The 7,188-nt window shown below is 43.0% G+C and overlaps 1 long non-coding RNA gene across 7 annotated transcripts in view; it reads left to right on the top strand.

Annotated features, from left to right (window-relative positions):
- Positions 1–464: 464 nt before the first annotated feature.
- Positions 465–7,188, top strand: part of LOC119361828 — a 7,779-nt gene continuing 1,055 nt past the window's right edge. The window contains exons 1-7 of one of the 7 annotated variants that reach the window (XR_005172996.1): positions 466–959; positions 1,060–1,861; positions 1,939–2,014; positions 3,062–3,102; positions 3,760–3,865; positions 4,677–4,818; positions 6,164–6,944. This is a non-coding gene — a long non-coding RNA (uncharacterized LOC119361828). Of the gene's footprint in view, positions 960–1,059; positions 3,103–3,759; positions 3,866–4,676; positions 4,819–6,163; positions 6,945–7,188 lie in introns of those variants that run through there. The other 6 variants (XR_005172997.1, XR_005172993.1, XR_005172991.1 and 3 more) reach the window with 6 other exon arrangements.

Genomic DNA, 7,188 nt, shown 5'->3' with positions numbered 1-7,188 from the left:
CTTGGACTTTTTGTGAAGAAACTCTGTATTTGGGGAAAGAAATGTAGTTTTTGACCCCTTCAAAAAATATATTTGGTCATTTGCCCCCTCAGTCATCTGTCGCTAGCTTCAACACTGATCATGCATGCATGTAAGTCGATGGCTTGGTTTAGCTAGCAATAAGTAAACGTAGCTGGCTAGCTGTGAGGATAGATAAATTGAACATATAAACCAGGCTAGGCAACCCGCCTAACCAGGGCACCTCCGGTGCGTAGCTTCGTCTACCGTTCGATCCATGTGAGTTTGCAGCGCTGGCTTCTTTTCTATCGTCCACCAGTTTTTACAGTTTTCACTTTTGATTTTGATTCTACTGCAGATGACGCATGGGCCTAACTCTAAACTTTGTCGGTATCCGCTTGATTTTTCTCGATTTTGTGGTGCGATTGGACGCCCCGCACGCTCGCCGGATAGAGAAGAGGGAGGGGCACGAACCCTAGAACCGCAGTCGCCACTCTCCCCTTCCTACTCGGCCCTCTCTGTCTCTAGACCGCGCCGCCGCCGCCGCCGCCTCCTGACTCCTCCATCTGTCCTCCCCCGCCGCCGCACGCTGCAGCTCCCTCCTCTCCCCGTGGTAGTCCACGGCGCCATCACCGTTGTCCTCAGTAGGAGGAGCGCAGGCCGCAGAGGAGGCCGGCTCCGTCCCATTCTCGCACCTCCGTCCGTCCGTCCTTCTCTTCCACCGTTTTTCCTCCGTCGCACCCCAGGCTAGCACTGAGAGCCCTCGCTGGAAGCCGCGGGAGGACGAGCTTGACCCGGACTAGGTCGATTCGGTCGTCGGTGCCTCCTCCGCCGCGGGAGGCCATGGGAGAGAGAGGAAGGATGCGCCAGAAGGACAGGCTGCCCTCCTCGTCATCTGCATATGCCGCTTCTACTGTTGCTTCCCTCGGGTGTGAGCTGAGTCTCAAATTCTATTTCTGCTGGTTAGTAGCTATCTCCAATCGTTGGATATTCATAGAAATTCAGGGAAAATCTTTTGTCAAAAGATTTTTGTTGTGATTTACACTCCAAAGTTGATTTTAGGATCAACTTAAGGTGGAGCCGCAGCTTGCATATCATGGACAGATTGCTTGTTTGGCACAATCCCCTCGGCTGCACAAGCAGTTTGCTTGGCCGTGGCGCTGGTGCTGCCGACTCCCCATCGGCCTCATTCGTCTCCCAACCGCGTTCCGCTCCAACCCCTCCTCCGCTGTGCTCCTGTAGGAGCAAGAAGAAAGGCATGCAACAAGGTACTCAGCTTTGTTGCTCACACTCCCCTTCTTCTCTGTCTCGTAGAAAAACTTCACAAATTTAGCATGATAAAAAATAAACCCTGACAAATGAATCTCCTTGAAATGATCACATTTTCCTATTCTCGCCATGGTAACTGTTGGTAAGTTCTAATCTCATGTTTTTTAGGAGCAAAGGACAGTGGGACAGTCTCCCACTGACTTGTAATTATAAAGTTCTAATCTCATGTTGAACACACAGTTCGAGACTTTACTTTCCCTTTTCTTAGAAACTGAAAATGTGCCCTGAATCCTTAACTGCTACCGACATATTTCCCCAGCATTGGAGACGTTCATGATGTAAATGTGAATGCCAGGGAAGCACTATTTGTCATGTTCTTAGTTTCCCTTGGTATGCTTTTTGGAGCTTACTTCATCGGTCATATGGTTGTTATCGCTGTCAAAGGCTCGGGAGCTAAGTGATTCAGGTATGAAATAAAATAAGTTATGAGGTATGTGCATATGGAAAGGACATAAGGGAGCAAATCATGGGTGGTATGAGAGTCTACATTTGAGCGTTTGTACTTCTGGGCAACCCAGTTCCTATTCATGCAAAGGTGTAGGCAGCTTTATGATGTTCCTTTGGAAGTGTGTTTGCACGTTTTCTCCTGAGTAATGAGTTTAATTTGCGTAGATACTGTATGATGGAGCCAAAGAGCTTGCCCAAATGGAACCAGTCTTCAAAATATGTTATTTTACCTGATAATCAGGTTCGTACATCCTATTTTGTTCAGTAAGTAGAGTTACATTTGGGCTGGCCTTAAACACCAATATCTTGCAACTTGAACAACTTGTTACAGCTGAAGCAGCATTACAGTTAACACTTAGAACTAGGCTATCATCGAACTTGTTCAGACCTTGCACCTGCTTTACGCTCTGCTGTAGTATTGTGTTTTGCTCCTTTTCCACCGTCATTCTCGGATATGCATTCAACTTTAGATGATTCAACCAAATGAAGTATACAAAGTTTGGTCTCTAACCTGTCCTTTTTATGTATCACTTCTTTGATTTCCCACAAATTATTATTCTTCTCATAACTGAGGAATATATACTCTTTGCTTGTTATTACACTTGATTTCTTCAGAGAAAGAATACTAACTTTATACGGTGTTCTTCTCATAACTGAAATATATTGTTGCTCATGTCGTCGCAAGGCTACTACGGTACAGACTTTGTCAAGTATAAAGTATTATTGAGATTATGAAGTTTGTTTATTTATAGTGTACTGCTCTCCTATCTTTAGGAGATTGGAGAAAAACTATCAGAAATCAGGTTGGATTACCCTCCCCTTAACAAAGAAGTCATACAGGATGTAGTAAATCTATGGAAAGATCCATCCATCCAGTTGAAAAGAAGTTCGTATTTCTGTAAATGTGTATACTGTCAAACAACCAGCTTTATTTTAAAGAAATACATCTGTACCAAACTTACTTGTGTGGAAGTGTGCTGCAAGTTCCTGGCAGTGCACAGTATTTCATGGAGAATCTGGACCGATTAGCTGAAGCAGATTACGTACCGACAAATGTCCGCAATTATCCATAATCTAATTCTTGTCTCGAGACATTTATGACCATGCATTCTTCTTGTTGTGATTGTGTTTGGTCTGTTTCGGCAGCATGAGGTACCTTAATGAGATGAGTTATTTTGGTTTTCAGCTTCAGATCTTGTGCTGGCGGGAATGGCTATTATGAGTTATGTGTTCTTACTTAATATCAATATATATTTGAATTTTGTAACATTTTCCCTACTTTTTCCAGGTTGGTGATACATGCTTTTCTGATGTTAACTCTGGAAATAGGTAAGCCGTGTTTCTTCTTTGCTGCTCTAGCTGTCATGTGCCGCGTAGTTCTTTCTCCCCACATACTACTGGCTACCTCTTTAGATTATGTTCATGAGTGTTATTTCATACTGGATATAAACCTTGATTGAATTTCGATTATATATTCTGTTCATAATTAATTACAAGTCAAAACATATGTCCCAGCAGGAACAATTTACCCTTGGATCATGAAAACTAGTTTGCATCTTCATTGTATTAATCTCATAATCTGATTATTGGGCATAGAAGTCAGTAGCTATGGATTAACTTGTGAAAGAAAGGATTCTTATGTGACTATAAGTGTGCTCTGTCTCTCCCTTTGCAAGTGTGATATGGTATCAACCAAATTATGTGAGCGTATTATATCAATGCAGTGGTGGCTCATGATCTCTACTGAACTATGTAATGTAAAGCCCAGGTGTTCCCCTGTTTAGAATTTTAGATAAAAGTCAATACTGAAGCACTTCCTAATGTTTACTTCAATATAATGTTTAAGATTGTTTCTTCTTAATGATGTTTGATCTAGCTTGTCAGTAAAACGCGCTCACAGTTATTTGTTCTTGATTAAATGGCCACATTCTTATGTTGGATTGGTTCAGACCAGGGTGCTTCTCTCACTTTCTTTGCCTTTCACAGATCCTCCGCCGTTGTTGGTCTTGGCCTTTATGCTTGGAGTGGGGGTCATAGGATTTTGATGCACGAGATGAGATTCTCATGGGGTTACTGGCCACAAATAGGCGAGGTAAAAACTAGGACTCTATCTCTGCAATATGTGTTTAGCCAATTGGATCTGATCTCCTTGAGTGAATATTTGTTTGATTTGCTCACTCATTTCTGCTTTACTTGGTGCATGAGAAGTGATGCAACTGTATTCTGTTGGTGTCAACTTACTTTTTGTGTGCTTTTAGAGCAATTAGTGCCCAATGGCCTATCCAGAGGTCCTCTATAATTCATGTTTGGTCTTCCCCTTCCTCCTATCAGAGGTTATTGCTGCCTAGGTTCATATGAATACGTGTTTACTGTCATATTATTATAGGCCATGTTTCGCAACCCGAGGTGGTCACCTTGATGTAATGCCAGGTTGTCTGTTTCAATGAGTTGCGAGATAAGAACTAATTTTTTTCTTACTGAAGTCATTTGAAATGAGTTCAAAAATGGAGAAACAGATTGTATCATGCTTTTGTATAAAATCCAGAGGTCTTTTCCATTCCAAGAAATACATGGAGATCTTAACATTGCTATGTGTGTGTAGGCTTAAATAGTTTGCTAGGCATTAAGCTCAGTCACCTCTCGCGTATGGACGGTAGTAATTTCTTTTGCCCTGTAATATTTAGTATTTCTACTATATATCATTTCTTTCTAGACTAGAGATGTACAAAAGCAACATTTATTTCTGCCCTACAGAATTCTTCATATACCACTGCATCTTTCTTTATCACTAGAGCTGTTGTTAGTACCAAATGTGCAAATGGTACCAACTTCATACTGGGAGCTATGCCTGATAGTTATTGGTGTCATTTACCCTCCTGAAATCATAGTTTTCCAATTTGCAGGAGCTTTGGTAAGGTTGCTCACCAATGAGCTGGAAGTGTTTTTGTCCTGGGTACTTGCATGATTGAAGAATAAATTGGGTATTCCTAATGTGCTATTGCAGATCAAAGGTGAACTAATCCCATTTTCTTACTTCAATCTCAGGTGAAGATTCTCCTGTTCACTAAAATTCATTTTTTGTAATTAGTAGGTACCTGACATAGCTCTAGCGTGGTAAACTTTTTTGAGTGCTTCCAGTCATCTTTGGTGCCTGACTCGTATCTGGCCATTGCCCTGCTCGTCGAGGTCACCCACCACCACTCACGGCAAGGCCCATTATTTGCCAAGTATGCTCCAGCTGCCAACAGACAAGCATGTTGCAGAAACCAATTGAGGCCTTTTCACTAATTAAAGCTACAAAACTATATAGTAAAATCCACTGGAACTATCCAACTATAGGATTGAATTCCACTTGCCAGGTTGCTAATGCCTTGACCTTATTCGTCCCCTCCTCCCCCCTCCGTGTACCAAACCATCTCTCACTCACCCTGTCTCCTCCAGTCCATCGTTGATGTACCTCAACGTCGATTGCAAGATCTGCTCCCTCACCCGCAAGATCCGCTACCTCCCCTATATGCATCGCACCAGCACGTCACTTCCTCTGGTGGATCATCACTGAATCAGACCGCTTCACCCACTTCAACGCAAACCTTGACCAACATCACAGTATTATTTCAGTTTCCAGCTAATGTTGTTCCTTAGAGACATGGTCAAAGATAGAGAAATTTTACTTGTGAAGCAGATGTAGCAGTATAGTTATTGCCCGTCACTGAGGTCAATATTTGTGTCATTCTTAACAAGAAAAGATTGGTCGTCTCATGTAGATGCATACCATGTTGATCTGTTGATGCCCATTTCAGAAATGTCTGATTCATGCTGGCTGATTCAAGTTAACCTGAGTACAATAGTAGATAAACATTTGTTTACGGACAACAATAGTGGTGGCGGCCTGGCGGGCAGTGTAAAATGCCCTTGTGTTAGTTCGATGAAAATTAGAGATCAACCTGATGGTACTTTGTTTTTGCTTCTATAGCCTGATCTGGCAAATGCTAATGAAGTTCCTTCTTTGGTCAAGCTATCGGTCCTTGATGCGTATATGGTTCGTAATCAACAACTTAAAAGTCGATTGATACGTCGTCATACATACATGTAAAGGTGCTATTTTGTTGGTACCTAACAGATAGTACATGCTTTATCCTCTACAGAAAAGCAAGCTTAAAACCCTATTATTCTTATTTTTTATCATCTGTTGGTATATGCACATGTCTCTTCATATTTACTACCATGTCTAAACCACAAGAGTTTGAGATTGTACATGCGAACTACACATTCACTTACAACTAAAAGTGTTTATCAGTAATCTTTTTGTCACAAAAAATTATAGATATATAGACACATGTAGAATAAAGCTTTCAACACTTGCTTACATTGTCTTCCTCTCTGTCATCAGTCCGCCGTGATGGAAAAAGTGCTTTTGGATGCTATGATGCAACAAATTGGCCATCCAAACTTAGTTTACTTAACACTCAACACAAGGACCGTTGGTCTCGGGGCAACTGTTCAGTTCTATCCATCTAAGATTGGATGATTGCATGGAAGTCATATCTGCTTTTGCCAATGACAGCCCACCATGAAGGGTTTAACTAGGACAACCTGTTTTGGGAAAGCTTTCCCTTCCACACGCTTTCCTCTTTTGGATTTTTTTTTCGTTTTCTAACTTTTAGAAATTGTATTTCAGGCTTTCAAAAAAGGATGTGAATACTATGTGATTGTACGCGCTATAGGAATCCAGTGCGATGGACCACTGGCCTGGTGAGTCCGAGTGATGACAACAATGAGTGATGCCGAGTCACTAGTTTCTCGCACAAAACACAAGTCTAGCGCGCTGGCTTGGGCCGGACATGCTCAAAAACATCTTGTAGCTGAGGTTGCGACCGTCGAGGCTTCGTCGCTTCCGTTGAACATGATCTGCGTGGAACAAATTCGAGCCAAGATCATCTTAGCCTCCGGGCAGCCAATCAATGAACCTCTGGTTGAAGAGATTTTTGGTGGAGTTACGAGTCATACCCTCAAGCATATGCCTAATTTGAGACGACTTCGAGGGGTCTACCTCACCGCTCTAAGGGTTCCGCTTCGCACCTGAGGGTTCTACCTCGCTGCTCCGAGGCTTCTGCATCCCGTCCGAGGGCTCTACATGGTCGATGGGTATTGGTTTTAAGATTGTCCACTTCGGATGTCCTCAGAGCACTAGTAGAAAAGAGGGCTATGGTCCACCTCGGTTTAGCCCATTAGTCCCGGTTCAGTCTAGAACCGGGAGTAATGGGCATTAGTCCCGGTTCGTGCGCCCAGGGGCCACGTGGGCCATTTGTCCCGGTTCGTCTGGACCTTTTAGTCCCGGTTGGTGCCACGAACCGGGACTAAAGGGTGCGATGCCCATTAGTCCCGATTCGTGGCACCAACCGGGACTAATGGGGT

The sequence above is a fragment of the Triticum dicoccoides genome, chromosome 2B (assembly GCF_002162155.2).
Source record: "Triticum dicoccoides isolate Atlit2015 ecotype Zavitan chromosome 2B, WEW_v2.0, whole genome shotgun sequence".
In the NCBI taxonomy this organism is placed as follows: Eukaryota; Viridiplantae; Streptophyta; class Magnoliopsida; order Poales; family Poaceae; genus Triticum; species Triticum dicoccoides.
Note: the sequence above shows the minus strand (reverse complement) of the source record. Positions and strands in the feature narration are given on the sequence as shown.